Source organism: Lucilia sericata, unplaced genomic scaffold (assembly GCF_015586225.1).
Source record: "Lucilia sericata isolate MDLA Ls3-8-SP2 unplaced genomic scaffold, ASM1558622v1 Contig000762F_arrow, whole genome shotgun sequence".
NCBI classification, from domain to species: domain Eukaryota; kingdom Metazoa; phylum Arthropoda; class Insecta; order Diptera; family Calliphoridae; genus Lucilia; species Lucilia sericata.
The window spans coordinates 152,760-171,667 of NW_023994759.1; the positions used below are offsets into that span (position 1 = coordinate 152,760).

Consider the following 18,908-nt stretch of genomic DNA (forward strand, 5'->3'; position numbering starts at 1 on the left):
GCATTTTATTAGTATCTTTTCTTTGGTTTGTTGCTGTTGTTATTTTCATATGAATGAACGATGCAGCCAGAATGAGTAAGAGGTTAAAAGGATGTTTTTAGTGGGTGTTGTAGGTGTTGAGGTTTTAATATAAATTGTATTTAGCGTTTGTTATTTCCCATAGACACACACCTAAACATAACTACTAGCAAACATTCTTATTGTTGCAGATACAACTCATTCATGGCCCATGGTAAAGAGCGATCGTTGTTGTTTGTGTATAGACTGTGATACAGATCCAGTTAAATAGTCTGTGCAAAAAGCTTTAGGAGTTGTGACATGGTATTTCTTCTTTTAATTTAAATTATTCCTCTTTTGTTGTTATTGTTTTTCTTTATACTATTTCCATTGTTATTGTTGTCGGGGGTATGTGTTGTTTTATTTAAATGCAGCAACCAAGCAAGCATTCTGTCTGTCTGCCTCTCAGTCGTTCGTTCGTACATTCATTCAATACATTCAAATTATGAAAATGCAAATATTGTAGATTTTATTTTTATTTTTCCTCAACAAAACATTCAATGTTTAATAAAGCAGGGTGGTTTTCCTGCATAAATTTATTTATTTATAATATGTTTGTGTGATGATATGTATGAGTGAGTTGTGTGTGTATTTATATGTATAAATTTAATATTTATTAGCCAACAAATGAAGCATATTTACAATTTGAAATAATATACCCTCGAGATTCAGAGTCTGGTAATAATGATATTAAATAATTTAATTAATTTAATTTGAACTTTCAAGGGTTTTTTGTTAAATTTTTTTGCTTTTCTATGTATGAGCTGTTTTATTATGCAGCATAACAATAGTAATAATAACTTTAACTTCAAGTTCACTTTTTACTTAATTTTCGCAATGGGGTGATATGGTGGTGGTGGCCGAGAAGTTTAGACATTTTACTGTATTGTGGCATAACCTCCAACCCTTAAACAACTAAAAGAAAGGATGTTTATAGAGTACGAGAGAGTATCTCGTTTTTTCCTTTTAAAAATAAAAAAAAACACATAATAAGAGCAATAATAGAGTGTAGATGTGTGTGTGTGTATGTAGAGTATTTGCTTTTAAGTTTAAATTCAACTTTTCCACGACCAAAAGGCTTTTTTCTAAGGCCTTGAGGCATAAATACTCTGTATTAAAAGCACTTGAGTATGTGCAATTTATTTACCCCACTCCATATACATATGTATGCTAACGGAGCCAGTAAGTAATGTTTCTTAAAATTGTTGACTTCAATTACAATATTCCCTTAATGGTTGAGGAAACTACAAATTTCTTACGGATTTCTAAATTGCATTTGTTCCATATAAACTCCTAAAATTATTATTATCCTCGACAATTCAAATCAATGCTAGTGAAAAGACCACAGTAAGGTCAGTATCCTCCATGACGGGATTGATTCATTTATGTAGATAATGAACAAAAATGTTAATAACATTTAAGGTGAGGATCTACAAAATCTAAAGGTAGATTACTTAGATCAATAATATGTCTATAAGTGGTAGTGTTAAAAAAAACTAAAGCAATTCTCAGATTGCCCAGATATATACATTTATTCATGTTTGTGTATACAGTATTTTAAAACTTAATAGAGTTGAGTAACAATAATGATTTTTTTATTTTTCTTATTTCTTTTTTAATTCTTAGCTTTGCTGCAATTTTGAGTATGTAGTTGTGCAAATAGAGAGCTAAAAGAACTGCAAATGTGCTGCTGTTGCCGGGATAGATTCAGTAAGTATATGTATGAATGTCTTCCTCATAATAAGAATTTTAAAGTCAGCAACATTGTAAACTAAATATGCCTTAGCTTATTGTTGCTGCTGACATTTTTTGATATCATTGTTGACAATGACACACTCATTTTGATGGTTGCCATTGTTATGTACATACAAACACATACACAGTTGCAACTTCACCAAGAGACAAGTTATAAGTAAAAATATAGTACACTCATATATTTTAATACCATAGTATGACAATTTTCATATAGAATGTGTAAAACCATCTTATATACTACTCGCACAATGGCTCCCAGTGACAGTAATAGCAAATAGCAGTAGGAAAAAGTAACAACAACAAATAGACAATAGCAGTTGCAAGCAGCAATGAAAAAGGAAGCAAAAAAAGAACAATTCGAAGCATGTGCTCCCATTGTTTGCGTTTGATATTTAACGAGTCACTTAAAGAAGTTTAATGCCAAGTTATTATGTTATTAGTAAACATAACAAACTACTTTTAATTAAATGAACTAAGTTGCAGCAGCACAATATACTCGTAATACGAAAAACGTAAACTAACAAAAATAGAGCAAAATATTAACAGCAACAATAAGAAAAGTTTTGTATTCCTTTCAGTCGAGAGACCATTTCATACATTTTCAGCTCCCTAGAATAAAATGCTCAAGTACTGGCTACTAACAAACAACAAACCAACCAATTTTGTAGCTTTGGTTTGTAGGGGAAATAGAAAGTTTTTTTTTTTGTACAACAAATATATTGTATGTTGAATATGCTCGTATATTTTAACCAAAAATATACTTTCTTTCTTCTTCCCTATAGGGGAAATCATCACAAAATATATTGTTTTATATTTATTCAAACTTCTTTCTGTACTATGACTGTGATTCAGTTTGTGGTAGTAGTAAACCGTAGTGGTCTTTTTTCTTTGTGTCTATCAAAGTGTTAAAATTATTAGACAATATTAAGTTTGGTAACAACATTGTATATAAACTTTTCTTCAAAATTCGATAAAAAAACTACTAACAAAGTTGTGGCTGGTGATAAGAGCAGAGTAGGAAAAAAAACACCAAAAACAAAAAGTACATTCGAAAAACAAATTAAAAAGATAAAAGTGAAAAAGTTTTTCAAAAAAGAAAAATATGTATTAAATTTGCCAAAGATAATTAAACAACATGAATTTCTTTTTAGAGATAATTTTTGCCAAAAAATAAAGAAAACAAAATCAAAATACATTTAACTGAAGTTTTAAACGATTTCAAATGACAGTTTCAAAGAAAAACAATTCAAATGTTAAGAGTTTTTGACACGTTAACAAAACGCTTCAAGTGTTTTAGACATTATTTAAGGATTTTGGTTTATTTAGATAAATAATAGAAGCAGGTTTAATTAAAAAAATATTATTATTTAGAAACCTTGGTATTGTACCAAAAGGAAATTATAGGTTATTAATTTGTTGTTCTGTACACAAGCTTTAAATTATTTCAACCTTGTAAAGTCTTTGGACTGATGTGCATCCAGTCTTTATAGAACTTCAATACAATATTTCTAATTACAGCTTTTCAACATTTGCACTGCATCTGTTTCAAATCCTTTTTATATCTATGTATTTTTTATTTTCTATCAAAAAAAATTAAATCCAATCCATTATGATTAATTGGTTTTTAAACTCAAAAGTAATTTTCATATATCCTTCTATTTTTCCTACTTCTCTAGCTTAAAGTTTTTATATAGACCGGTAATGAGGGCGTTTTAAGCTAATTAAACAAATGCAAGGAAACGGTGGTGGTACAAGGTTTGTCTTGATTAAAGATATTTTTTTGATTTATTAGATCGCCAAGTAAATAATCTCTAAAGGATAATCATAAATACCCTTTTCTTTCAACTCACAAAACAAAAAATCTTACACGAGCTGTTTTTTTTCGGTAGTTACCAATAAAAAAAAAAAATTTCAAAGAACCCTTGAAAAGTGATACATTCTGTAAGATAACCCCAACAATAAATGTTTGAAAATAAAAATAAACTAAAATGTTTATCTTTAAGCATCTTTGCCATTATAAAGTAACACCGAACAAGTTTTTGACTTTTATTTAATCAACGTAAGAGAAAATTTAAAAAAAATAAACGGAAATGACATCCTAATTGTAATGGAATCAAAAATAAAACAAAAGAGTTCGTTCTATCATCTTGATGTTTTTTAATATAATTTCACTCTTTACACTATCTACCATTCGAATTGCCATTGTTTTGGAAATAAGTTTACGTTGTTTCAATGCTGATGGTGGCATTAAGATGATAATGATGATGGAGATGATGATTGTGGTTTCTTGAATTAAAAAAGGTGTTTTGTTGTGGTATGTATAGCTAGACATTTTCCTAAATTTCTAAAGCTTTTGTGCAAATATCAACAAAACCAAAAAATTCAAGAATAAAAGAAGTAGCAAAACACAAATAAACAAAACTACAACAAAGACTTTCAATTTCTTGCTTTTTCCTTTCTATACTTTAAATAAAAAAAAAAGGAAAAACCACAAACACCACAGACAAAACGGCAATTAAGTGACATTTTCCTTTTTTTATACTCTTTTATATTCCTTAGTTTCATTTTAAGTTTAAAAAGGATAAGATACATGGAATAGGTTTCCATTGACTTTATTCTTGTATTTGTATTGTTTAATTTTTTTTGCAGAACATTTGTACAATATCACGCATTTATCGCATTTGTTTGTTTCTATAATTAAAAAACGTTTTTTGCCACTTCCTCGTTCATCTGTTCTACTTTTCTATTTCTGCTCCAAATGGGGGAAAAAAAAAGAAACAAGAAAAAATTTCGTTTAGCTGGATTTTTTTCGATTTTAGTCCCTTTTGTTAAGTGCGACAATGATTAAGTGTCCTTATTCCTTTTTGAGTTTTATTTGTTTTGTTTTGCTACTCTTTCTCGTGGCCATTTGTTAAACAGGCAAATTTTAATAAAGAGTGTTGTTTTTAAGAATGTGTAAAAATTATATTAAAAGTCTATATTAATCGTTATTGCTAATGTATTTTAGCTTAATTTCTTTTGCTTGTTTTCTTTTGCGACAAGTCTTGGCATTTAAAGCAGAAAAAGGTTTTTAATACTTTGTTTTTTTTTCGGTAGCGTTGCCTTAAAAGCGGGGACACTTTAAGCCACCAAAATTACACTTGGCTACACACAACATTAAAAGGATTAAATGTTAAAAAAGGGTTTGTCCTTTAAGATGTTGCCTTTTTTTCGAAACAACAAAACAAGCCTAAAAGGAAAAATAAATGTTGCAAAAACATTTTTATTTAGCAAGTTGATGGCTTCTTGTTTATCAAGTGACAAGGTTAAATCTCTTTATTTACAATATTGTGGTAAAAGGTTAATTATGCTGGCCAAACATTTCTAGATCCACTCAATATTTTAGGATTTATCTACAAATACTAGTAACATTTGGCAGAGAATGGGAAAAATGGAGAGATAACAATAAAAAATAAACTTAAAGGAAAGGATTTATATCTTGAGGATTATAAATTTCGTTGTCTAATGACAGGACAAGAAACTTTTATAAACTTTTCTAAGTAATTTATGACAAAACTATGTTTAATTATATCCAAATTTTAGTTTATGGATCGTTTGATAACAATAAACAAAATACAAGTAGGCATATACATACATTTAGGGCTAAACGAGGAATTAAGTTCTTTTTTAGAAATGAAAACAAACTACATTTACCAAATGGCTAAGAAATCTTAGAGATACTTTTTTAAAACGTCTTTGCCAGAAATTAGGTAATGTGGGGAACATCTTCAACAAATCAGCATTAGGCAAACATACTAAACTTGGATCTTACGCACTTTTAACACTAAGCTGACTCACTTCGGTCCATAAATAGGTCCCGTTATGATATACAAACGGATGAAAACCTTGACCTACCGAATTGACCGCTATGTATGCATATATGGTGGGTAACGTGGCAAACAAACCTGTAGCTCGAATAAAGGAATCTATTTTCCGAATATCAAGGTCAGAAAGATCCCCCAATTTAAGCAAATATGAGAGGCCTCTGGTGGCCATTCTAAAGTCAGACAAAGCAAGACACAAGAAGTGTTCGACCGTCTCCTCCTCATTACTGCAACTTCTGCAGATGTCATTAAAGGGAAGATTTAGGGCTATTATACAGTGACCAAGGTGGACGCTGTTGACCATCTGATCTGTGCAGACTTGTTTAGTTTCTGCTGAATAAGTGTTTTACAGCACAAGGGCAACTTCTACAGAAGTCATTAAGGGGAAGATTCAGGGCTATTATACAGTGGCCAAGGTGGACGCTGTTGACCATCTGATCTGTGCAGCCTTGTTTAGTTCCTGCGGAATAAGTGTTTTACAGCACAAGGGCGGATCACCCACTAGTGTATCAATGTCCCGCAATAACATAGCCAGGTATATAAGTGTGACCCTAATAGCAGATTTACTGTCAGTATAAATTCGGATATTTCCTCCATATGTCCTATATTACCTCATTCAGTTTGCTGCACGTTTGATAGCCGATATCTCAGCCTGGAGGAAATATTATCACTAACTTGAGCAAGAATTAATCGAGAACATAAAATAACCTCCTTAATCTCAGTAAAATAATAAAAAAGTCTAACTTTTTAAAACGTGATATCTTCAAAAAAGTCCTATAATATGTACATATATCAATTAAATATTAAGGTACCTTAAATTTGCAATTTCCTAGAATTCACAGTCATTTATTAAAAGATTGAGATGACAATAAATTAAATGACATTAGTCTTTCAAAATATAACACTTCAGAAATTTCTCGTGAACACTCAAATATTCATAAACAATTCTAAGAATTACACTTTAAAATTAAATTTTTATTTCAATTTTTTTGTAATTTCTTATCCTTACAGGCATAGTTTATAACTTCTTTAATGACAAATTCTCGGAAAAAATAGTACACAATAATTATAAATCAAATGTCTATTCCTTTAATCAAATAGAAAAAATACAAGAAAAAATGAAAGAAAAATACGATGGAAAAATTGCAATTATTGTTTCCATTGTCACACATACAATACAAACAATTAACTCCCTATTTTTTTCCATTCTAGGTCCTTCGTTTTGTTTTCTTTATTTAACAAAACCGAGCATTATTCATTCTTTTAACAAAATCCACAGAATACAAGAATGGAACACGATGAAGAGTGAGAACAAAAGAAACTAAAAATCTAATGAACAAAAAAGTAAAAATATGTTTTTACAATTACTTTGACAAATATTTACAATGATCTCAAACAATCAAAGAATAGGGAAACGACAACAACGAAATACATACTTTGGGAAAAAATTAAGTAAACGCCAGTCATGTTGTTATTGTTTTTTATTAGTATAGTTTTCAAAGCAACATCTTGAGAAATTTCTACACTCCTCTATCAAGACAACAGCAACCAATTTAAATTCAATTTGCCCCATTATTTTTGCCTATTGTATTACGGCCAAAAGAAAAGGGACAAAAACAACAACCATATAAATACTATTCAATTTCAGTTTAAAAAGGATCAAAACTAGTATGTGTTAGTGTTGGTTAGAGTTTGTTTGAAGCAGCAGAAAAAAATAGAGAGTGTAAGTGTAAACACCCCAACAATTTGAAAAACAATTGCAAAATTACACCAACTACAACAAAACCAACAACAGCTGTATCACTGCAATAAGATTCCAGCCGTTTCAGTTAAGAAACAACAACACCAACAACAATAACAATTTGCTTGTTTTGGTTTAAACTGCAATTCAATAATAGAGCAAAATTGATAGCAGAGAAATAGAAAAGAAGGAAGAAAAATTACAACAACAAAATAATGAAATGTGTAAACGAGTAACAACAATAAAAGCAACAAATATTTGCTTCAAGAGCAAAAGCAAAAATAATAAGTAGAAATAAAAATAGGATTGCAATTTACAATAATGAAAGCAATAAGTAAAATAGCAAAATGTCGTTAACACATTGCAAAACAGACAGCAGTGGAGGAGAAATATATAGCACAGTCAGAAAGGTCAAAATGTTACTAAGTTCTGGACACTCGATTTTTTCCACTAATTTAAGTGTTTGTAAGAAAATTTTATCAAGTTCCCGAACCGACGGTCCTAAGTTTCCATTAAATATGAACTAAATTTTGAAGGTTTATATGGAGGCTAGCGCTGATGTCCATATATCTGGATAAAAAATTTGCAGAAAAAAATTAACTTTTTTCAAAACCCATTTAAGTTTTCTAAAATCGACTGTAGTTCCTTCGATGATAGTTTATCAGTGATGTGAAAAAGTTTAAAAACCTGAAATCGGTTGAAGGGCAATTTCATATATCTATAAAATTAGCTCTCTATTTGTTCATACCTGTATTTATCTGTCAGCCATCTGAGTGCAAAAGTAACTATGTATAAAGAACGAAACAAAAAACAACAAGAACTTAAACAGTTGACAACCATAAGTAAGCAGCAGCAGCTGTCACTTATTGTGGACTCGATATAAATGATACTCCTACTACTACTAATACACAAGATATACACACACACACACATTCTCGTTACACTCTTAGGGATACGTAGAAAATCCTTAAAACAACCACTTGCACATCTTGTTAAGTAAAATTAAATCCTGCTTATGCAATTCCAAAGATGAAATGAGCCTTTAAGCCAAGATCATAAGAACAGAAGTCGAGTGTAGAACTCCAGCTGAGGCAGAAATCAATACAATTGCACAATAGACATATGCACGCGTACACGTCAACAGAGGTTAAATGGAAAAAAGGAAACTATAGGAATGTTATTATTGTTTTCAAAAGGACTTTTGTTTTATTTATATTGTCTACTATTCTTTTGCAACAAAAGCGATTATAGTTGACAGAAAATTGCATACTTTTGTTCTGCCTAAGTATGTTTCCCAGCCTGCCATTTTAGTTAAGCCTAATTCGATTTTAGAGTTCTAGGGATTTGAGCCTAAGAAAATACGCTTAAGTTTGGCAACTAAAAGAGGGGAGTTTTACCAAAATGTTTACACGATTTAAAAGTATAAACACTTTAGATTAAAGTAGTTTAGATTTTGTTAAACTGATACGAAACTAATGTCATCGTTAGAATGAAAGACTGATTAAAATTTAATATGCATTTAACAGCCAACATTTTGTTAAACAAAAATAGGTTAAAGTGGAAAAGCATTTCTGTCAAACACATTTCAAGCGACACTCTACAATTTACATTAAATTATATTAAGGATATTCACGACAGTGTTATAAATTTTGTTTAAGAAATTATTAAACACAAAGTTTAGGGTTAATATCCTTAATATTTTGTAATGAACTTTAGGGTGAGCAGGATGCGTAAGTGTTTGAGAGAGGGGAAATTTGTTAAGGAAGTTATGTAAATGTAACATAGTAACCGCACCCAAAGCTACCAAAATCTTGCATGTATTACTTAGACAGACATGAGCTTATGAACACATTTTTCCATTAATATTTGCTATTAAATTTAATAAAATTCTTAAAATGTTGTTGATTGCTATAATAATATAAGTCGACAAACACATTCATATGAAATGTGTGTTTGTAGGTTTGTAGAGGGTACAAATAATTTGCTTTAAGCGTTAAAATCTTATGAATTAGTAAAAGGTGTGTAGACGTACATACGTAACTACGAACGTGTGGAGTAGAGTAAAAGTATGTAGTATGTGCGTGTGGAAGATTTCAAATTACACCTATAGCTCATATAATATTCTAGCACACTTACATAATGATTACAAACATACAAAGGCACACACTTAATACATACAATGTTTTAATATGCTGGCTTTATTGTGATTATGATTGTTGTATGATTATTATCATTATTGTTATTAGAACCAGGCAGGAAGGCAACCAGTCTGCCACATAGTACAGGGCATACAGCCTGCCTGGCATTCAGTCATTCTGTTCCTAACACTCACATATTTACATACATGCTTATTTCATATTATTTCCTTTAATTTTTGCTTTTGGTGTTTGTTATGTTTTGTGCTGGTGGTATGCCACATAGTGATTTTCTTTAATAAACTCAAATTGAATTGAAACAAAAACTTTTGTTGTTTTTTTCTATAAAATTTTAATTAAATTTTCTAATTTGTATGAAATTTTCTTCTTTCTTCTTTCTAAACAACACACAACAACCCAACCAAGTATGTATAATGATGATGATGTTGTTGCCATAGACTAATATTTTAAAATCACCATAAATTTTTAACAATAATTGGCAGGGTTCTTTCCAAAGTGTGTTCATATGTTCATACAAAGTATGGGCTTGCTTACGGGTTAATGTAGGCAAAATCAATATCCTGCGGCTATTGACTTTTTCTAGCACAGAAAAAATACCATAACAACAAGAAAGGAACTGTGGAATATAATAAACTTTGCATTTAAAAGTTGTAAACTTCAAAAGCATGCAAAAAGAGAAGAAATTCGAGATTAATTGAAAAGTATTTTTAATAAAAAAAATGAACAAAGTTTATTTCTTATGGGAATAAAAACCTTAAATTGGTGGTATTTCCTTGAAAACGCTAAATTTTAAGCAGTTTTGAATTTAATATTTTTTTTGTTTGAAACATGTATAAAACAGCTAAATCTGTTAAATAAAATTAGTTGAGTTCAGTAAATAGTTTGATTACTTCTAAATCTATTAAAAAATAAACATTATTTTATGTGAAAGCCTTTAAATATTAATTATAATTTTAGTAGGAAGAAACTTCTTAGAAACCATTGATGGGAAAGTCTACACTAGCACATATTTGACAAATATTTATCCAAAACTTAAGTAAAAGCTTATTTAAATCTCAAAAATAAAATGATTGCACATAAAATATATTTTACTTTATTGTGGCATATCCCAAGCACATAAGTACTTCAGTAAAAGTATCACTTTTCACTTCATATAAAAATGTCTCTGTTTTTTCCAGCATACTACTTAAGTGCAATCTTTTTACTTTAGTCAAATATTTACACTTTTCATTTATATACTTCTTAATAGAAACAGACAAAAAACAAACCAAAACATAAAATTTATGTAGTATAACAAGTATTTCAATTTCATTTTAATTAATAATAAATTTGTCTGGCTTGGACCACTTGAAATTGCAGACGGTGTATTAACAAGCAGAGAGTCAGTAGAAGCTGGATAGCAGATCTTGGTTGAAACTAAAATATTTAAGTAATTTTCTGTGAATAATTAAAGTTAATGTCATTTTAAATGAATTATATGGCAATAGACATTACTTGACAGTGAATATAACTTAAATAAGATTGTTATGAGAAAAAAGAAATTAGCAACAAAGAAAAATGTATAAAAACTCATTTCATTGTCAATAAACATTATATAAAATTATATATATTTGTAACTACAGGTGACAATTGTCAAATCATCAACCCCATGATTAGATTTAACACTCCTACAGCTGAAAGCCAGACAACAAAATCAAAAACTTTTATATTATGCATGGAACCTGTAATCAGCGAAAGCAGACATAAATACATACATATTAAACCCCATACTTGTTTAAATTAATGCAGACATTAAATCCTTTTTTAACATTTTACACGTGTATTATCAAATTGTAACAATTGTTGTCATCATCATCATTGACATCGTTGTCATTGTCATCATTATCCTGTATCAGCAACAAGAACAACAACTAACTACTGTCTCGTATTTATTTACTAATGTATATAAGCATGAACTTGATTTTCAACACATTTGTAATTTAGATTAGAAAGACTTGATGCGAATGAAAATTTTGTAAGTTATTTACCTAAACGCTACTTGTAAGTAACTAAATTTCAAATTAGTTACAGTTAAAAGGAGTAAAGATACATATACAACCAGGTAATTTGAATAGTTTTACAAAAGGGTGTGAGTAATAAACCACAACTAAGACATTGTGAGTTTAGTTGTGATTACAACCCTTTTAAACCTCTATAGATATAAAAGAATAAGTTTTTTCTTTGCTAACTAAAAATAAGGGCTTAATTACCACATAGTAATTGAACACTTACTGAGATTTGTTTTGAAAATGAAACAACATTATCAAGCCTCATAAATACATTATTCAACATTTATAAGGATTTACTTGAAAAATTCTTTAATAAACAATGAAATTTAAATGAATTTTTATAATTACCAGGAAATTATTATTTCAGCATTAGAAGTTCAATTGCTAAAGCATTTAAAAATTTATAACTTTATTTAAACTTTGTTTAGAAATTCGATTTACAAATTGTTATTTAATACCACAAGTTAAATACATAAAATCAAGTCCTTCACCTACAATACCACTTTCTCTTCTCTTGTCTGTCTATTGTTTAGCTATTTACTCGAAAACAAAACCTTTGAAAATTTGCTAAAATTCGAAATAGAACACTTTAAAAAGTTTTTACACAAATAACAAACTCTTACCAAAAAAACAACAAGCAAGTTTAAGTAAAATTCAACTAAGTTTCTAAAATTCCAACCAGCCAACAATAGCAGATATAACACAAACAACAGCAACAATAAAATATCTATTTAAAATTCTACAATTTAACTAAATATTTTAACACTACCTAGAATTATAACTATGAACGTAAAAAAGCATTTTGTTGGATTTTTGCAATTCCGAAAAAAACAACTTCCTAAAAAAACCCAAAAAACCAAGTCAGTAAGTATTTACAATATCTATGTACACGAAAAAAATGAAAATAGTACATGGTACATATAATAAGAACATAAAATCCAAGAGTTTCTATAGTTAAATTCTTCTTGGATTTCTATACAACACAAATGAGAGCAAAATAATATAAAAAGGTTTATTTTTACTCGCATTTTCTTTAATGAAAGCAAAAGGTGAATGAAACAATTTTTAGTAGTAATCAAATATACGGGTATCTATGGGTTATATACTATAAGGAGGAGTGTAAGAAGTTGCACATATGAATTTTTGGTTTTAATATTATAAGGTATTTTCATATATATTGCGTAGGTTATATTGTCGCAATGAATGCGAAAGTGAATTTCAAAGTAACATAAAAACAAATCACGTTTTAATTTGGTTTAAAATTACACAATAAATGTTCATTCGCAATAGTTAAGCAAACATTTTTAAAACACTTAGAGAAATGTATGGTGAGAAAGAATTTAAAATTTTTTCAAATACATATGTTTTTATATGACTAATGGGTGTGAGATGCAGGATCTCTGAAAATCGGTACATATTCTCAAAAATTATGAGAAACCAAAAAGTTTTTTTAAATATATATTTTTAATATATTTTTAATATATTTTTAAAAATTAAAAATCTCAAACATAATTGTAAACGTACCTAAGGCCTCTAGTACCAATTATTGTAAGGTAAAGAACAGATCTAAAATAGTTTCAAAATATCACTGAAAGTGAAATACTATTAGTGGTCTTATTGTCGTAAACTTTTTCAAGCTAAATTCACAAAATTCAGTTATTGGGTGCAAGTAAAACAATATTAACAATAAAATATTTGATTAGTAAACGACATAGGTTACGAATGGGGATCATGTTTTTAAAGATACAATATTGTTGTTTGTCAGACACTTAAGAATTTCTGTTGAATTTTTTACCGCCCTAATTAACAATGAGATTTTGATAAAGAACGACTGGACCATCAATGCTTTCGTATGTTAGGAAGTTTCAATATGAATATTACTTTCAATCATGGAGAGTAAGACATAGCTTCCAAGGTAGAAGCAAAATATAATCCCACAAAGGTATTTAGAGGCGTTTGATACAGTTTTTTAAAATTGCATTTGCAAAAGAATTACCCACGACATAAACTAATTAATAACCACTAAGACCGTTGTCCAGGATTCATTACTGAATATTATACTGAATACACACACACAAATAAATAGAACAATTTCCAATACAGTACCCAGCAGTTCGACAAAGAGACAATGCATCCGAAAAAGTCAGTGATTTTCACTAACGTCACGGATGTACTCTTTGTAAACGAGGTTGAAGATAATCGTCACTTTAATATCCTCTTTGTAAGCGGGAGAGTGGACACTTAAAAAACAAGCTTAAGCTTTTTGTCGGTCTCTTCGTAATCTGTGGGGTGACGATTAACTTCCTCGTAGGACAAGCACATGTTAAAATAGCTAGTCACCTGGGCAGTCGGTGGCTAGGGGCCACCATAAGTAGTAAGTTAAGTGGTTAGTTCGGGACTGTCCTGCCGAACTGCTGGGTACATATGTAGTACTTGTGTATGTATATATTTACATAAGTATTTTTGGAAAAACATACGGCAGCCGTAAAAATATTACAAGAACAACAAAATGCACAAAAAAGTAAATTGTAATCAAGTTCTTTGCAATTTTGTCCAAAGTAGCCACCACTTTGTTGTCAGGTTCAATATGCAAAACCCTTTGCATACCTTCGTATAACCTCATTTTTTTGATACAACAATAATAACCACCGTACGACGAATTCATTCATATGTCCAAAACTTCTCCGGCGGAGTACGGATTGTGAAATAGGTTTTGAAGCAACTTGCAGCTCCCATTAATTTCATGCATATGTACATAGAATGACAATGAATGAATGTTATATTATAAAATATGTATAAAAATGCCTACCTGTTATCCACGCCAATTTGCTTTGCAAAACAATTTATGGCCAAGATGTCCGGAGGTGTTCACCAAACTGATCTTAACACTTTCCGTTGGTAAAACATTAACTTGGACTAACTTGATTCTAAATAACCCACAATTATCTTCACTATTTATTAACACTCAACACAAGTTCCTGATACATTTTCCGCCATCTTTTTTTTCACAGCAGTTCACTAAAGTCATTTTAATTTCTAAATAAATTTGGCCAACATTTTTTTAAAAAATCATTATTTTTTATAAAATAAATGATTTTCTAAAGATAATAACACTTTCTCTTTATTTTCTTAGTAAAATAATACTTAAATAATTAACATTTACACTTTATTGAAATAATTTGTCACAAAACGAATTTAACAAAAGAAAAAACACAAACTGAAATGATAAATTAAACTAGGGCTACCAAGACTTAAAGTCCTAAATAAACAAACGGGATTAAGTTTAGGATTAAATTTTAAAGCTAGCACGGCAACACTTTAGCAAAGCTTTTTCTTGTTTCGCTTTGCCAACTGACGTTTCTTTCATTCTTTTCAAGTTTGTGGCGGCGTCAATCGTGTGGTTACGTAATTTTTTGCAAAATTGTTTTCAGTTGTAAATTTTTAATAAAAAGTGTGTTTAATTAGTGAAAATTAAATAAATATGTGCAAAAAGTGTGTGAAAGTCTGTAGGAAATGTCTATGAACAACAGGTAAGTTTTTGTTGTGAATGTAGTACTTACAATCTTTGCTGGAACTAATTGTGGTTTTCTTGCAGGTATGTAATGAATATTAACATATTGCCAGTCTCAACCAAATTTTGTGATCATTTAAGCTAAACTTATGAATGTTAGCAACAAATAGAACAAATTAATCCTAAAATCCTTGCACTTCACGGAGTAATTTACACAACTCCGTATTAAACTTGGGAATCTACAGGTAAACTCTTGCTTTTAACTTGGAGGGGTTATTTTTCAATATGACCTAGTCGTTAGTACTTGATCTGGTCATTAGTAAGAAGAAATGGAGTTTAACGGCAATTTCTTTAGAAGCCTTCTTAATTACAAATGCCAGGTTGTCTCCACTCAGCTTGTAAATGTTATCGAAAGGCCTTTATGTCAGAAATTCATATAAACCAACAGCAGCAATGTTCATAATCATAAAGCATTAAAAATGTAAGACGCAGTTTAACGTAATTCGAAGAAAAGCCATTATTTAGCTAGAATATTTTCCGGACTATGAAATACACTATATTCTGAACAAAAGACTAGATTAAAATGACTAAACTTCCGTCTGAACTATATATTAAATTTCAATCTTGAGTATAGTACTTTTTAAATGCAGTCTGGACTATAGACTAGACTACTATCTGTACTATGGTCTATAGACTAGACTATACTCTGGACTACAAACTGGACTAGAGACTAGGGAGTCTTTAGACTAGACTATGGACAAGACTATAAGCTGTACTATAGACTAGGTTATAAGCCTTGATTATAAAGTAAACTAGACTAGAGAATACCTAGAGACAAGAGAATAGCCTATAACCTGAAGTATATAGTCTTTAATTTGAAATTTTCGAGACTGTACTGTAGTATGATCTATAAACCATAGACTGGAGTAAATCCTGTACTATGAACTTGATAATAGACTTTAGACTATAGAATTGACTAGATTAGATTATAGTCTGGACAGTAGAACAATCACTAGTCCGGAATGTAGACTAGATTAGAATCTGGAATGTAGCCTAGAATATATTCTGGGCTGTAGGCTAGACTTTAGACTTGACTAGATTATAGTCTGGACAATAGAACAGACTATAGATAGACTGGAATATACATAAGCAGACTATAGCTTAGTCTGGCATAAATTACACTATAGTTTGACCAAATTATAGTCTATACTATTTACTAGTTTAGAATATAGACTCTAATCATAATATGGTTGTATCATGGACTCTAATAAAATCTAAACTGAAGACTAGATAACAATATTCTTGCTTCCCAAATTAAATTTCATCACCAAAAATTTTAAAGTGTATTTCAATACCTTAAAATACAATGAATTAGAAATCTTCTTACATCTCTTCGAAATTCATTTACCCCAACAATCTCTAAAACGAATTAGTTGTAGTGAGTTGTATTGCTGAAAATATATAGTGAAAGAATGAAATGTTGTTAGTATTCCTGTTGATAATATTGCATTTGTAAAACATGTAATAGAACAACCAAAACATTTCGCACCGTCATTTCGTTTACAATTAAATGGGAGTGACAGCAACTGTTTGCAAGTTGCCTTTTACAATTCTATATAATCTTATTTGTTGTTGTTGCTATTTTGCCATTAAACATGAATGTTGTAACCTTTCGTTTTCTGTTTTTTTTTTTAACAAACCTTCCATATAAAAAATTGGAGTTGTAATGGTGGAGTCTGGGAGTGTATAAGTTGAAAATTTAAATTAAATTTTATTTGTTTTTCACACAAAAACTCTAAAGTAAATGCAAATTTGTAATGTTTTAAGCATGACATTATTTATTCAACACAGAGTCTATGTCTAGTTCGTTTGGTTGATTTGAAACGAGCTGTAGTTAAAATTTATAAAATAGAAATAAAAGTAAAAATAGGAATAGGAATATAGAGGTGTTGTTAAACAAATTATAAAAAAAGAACATGTTGTTACTTTAACCAACAACTAGATAAAAAGAATAGGCATCAAGCGTTGGTATTGATCACTAAAGTTGAGATAAGATAATAAATTTAAAAAATCATTGAAAGATCATAAAAAACACCATGTGGTGTAAAACAAATTTGTATGTTTCTTTAAGAGAGCGTATAACTTCAAAAAGGACCTCCCTATTTGTTAAACTATAATAAACGTAACGAAATATGAGTCTGCTTGTAAAAGAAAAACATTTGAAATTAATATAAATTGATTTTTAGATTCCTTCAAAATTTAACAACGGTAGGCGTTACATGTTACAATTTCTGTTTTTGAATTGTCTGATCTTCAATAAAATATAAAGAATCCTGTAATTTTATGTGGTTTTTTCATTATTTAATGTTACGTAACCAATTTGATGTTTTTTCCATGTTGTTTTTTTTTCTTTTATTTTCTTGACTTGTAGTAGACTACTTTGAATACCCCGCCTTAAAGTTTTTGTAAAATATTTTCCACTTCTGAGACTATTGTTTTTATGTTGTAAATATGTATATTGAGCATAATATTTCACCATAATAATTGCTGATACGCATTCAATCGTTTGTCTAGCTGTGAGTTTTGTCGAGTTGTCTCAATGTTAAAATGCCGATATCATTGTAGTTTTCCATGCTTTGTAGCATGGTTTGTTCGAAAACCAATTTTCCATGCCTTGCTATGCTTTGGTATCAATTTTCATTATTTCAATGACTTTTTCTCTCTCGTATTCACTTTTATTTCATTTTTTAGCCGGTCGATTTGTTGTCTGCTTGCTGACTTTTTTTCATTCTTTATTTCTACAATTTTATTCATTCATTCACACAATACGTTTGTTGGCTGCTTATGCTGCTATCGCCTGTTGGCTGAGTAGTAATTTTTATAGAAAATGGCCAAGTGTATGTAAGCAAGAAAGGCAAAGTTGGGAGATTTATCAAAAATGATTTCGTGCTTATTATCCTTAGAGTCTTGACTTTTGAATTTTCTTTTTTGGTTTAGGTTTTTTCTTCTATTTTTCTGCTGTCTTTTCTTTTATATTTTTGGCATTGCTTGCGGCTTTGAGTATTGTTAAAGTCATGGAGCCTTTTACGTTCCAGTTATTCTGTTTAGTTCCGAACAGCTGCTGGCTGTAAGAATAGAAATAAATAGTATTTTATATCTTAAAGCATGACTGCTGCTGCAAGACTTTCCTCCATATAATAGCAGCAGACAAAGTAACACATTCATTCGATTTTTATTTCCTAATATACATTTGTTGCTATTATTACTATTTGTGTGGGTAGATTTGAAGGTAGCAGTAGTTCATCTCCAACTACATAGAAAACATAAAGTAAATTGTTATTATTATTTTTATTGAATGAGCTTAGAGTTTACTTTCCGTTAGTAAGAAGGCTAGGATATTTTGTAAGGTTGTTGTTTTAACCAAGTCTGCTTACCATTATCATAGATGTTAATACCTGGTATACGATTTTGTACCCTACACTTCCAAACTGTTAACACAAATTTAGCAACCAATCACTTTTGTATTTGAAATCAGTGAGAGTTTCAAAATTCACTAGAAATTAACTAAAAATTACTTCAAATATCAAAAAAACCTCAGGAAATATTCAAAAATCGAATTTTATTTTTTAGTAACAAATTTTTTAATAAACTTTTTAAATGTTTAAATTGAAACCTTTTTTACCTTCATGTAGTTCCTCGCATATTCGTTCTGATTATAATTTCTTACGCCAATTTGTTTCCTTCCCAGCACTTATATGCTCAAAATACTTGTGCATG

General features: G+C 29.6%; 2 long non-coding RNA genes across 3 annotated transcripts in view; one reads left to right on the forward strand and one right to left on the reverse strand.

Moving 5' to 3' along the window:
• LOC119607928 overlaps positions 1-14,856 on the reverse strand; it is a 120,330-nt gene extending 105,474 nt beyond the window's left edge. Inside the window, exons 1-2 of one of the 2 annotated variants that reach the window (XR_005231773.1) lie at positions 14,784-14,856; positions 14,430-14,656 (exon numbers count right to left, since the gene is read on the reverse strand). This is a non-coding gene — a long non-coding RNA (uncharacterized LOC119607928). Of the gene's footprint in view, positions 1-14,429; positions 14,757-14,783 lie in introns of those variants that run through there. The other variant, XR_005231772.1, reaches the window with a different exon arrangement.
• Positions 14,857-14,987: 131 nt separating this feature from the next.
• Positions 14,988-18,908, forward strand: part of LOC119607927 — a 63,818-nt gene continuing 59,897 nt past the window's right edge. Inside the window, exon 1 of the long non-coding RNA XR_005231771.1 lies at positions 14,988-15,150. This is a non-coding gene — a long non-coding RNA (uncharacterized LOC119607927). The remainder of the gene's footprint in view (positions 15,151-18,908) is intronic.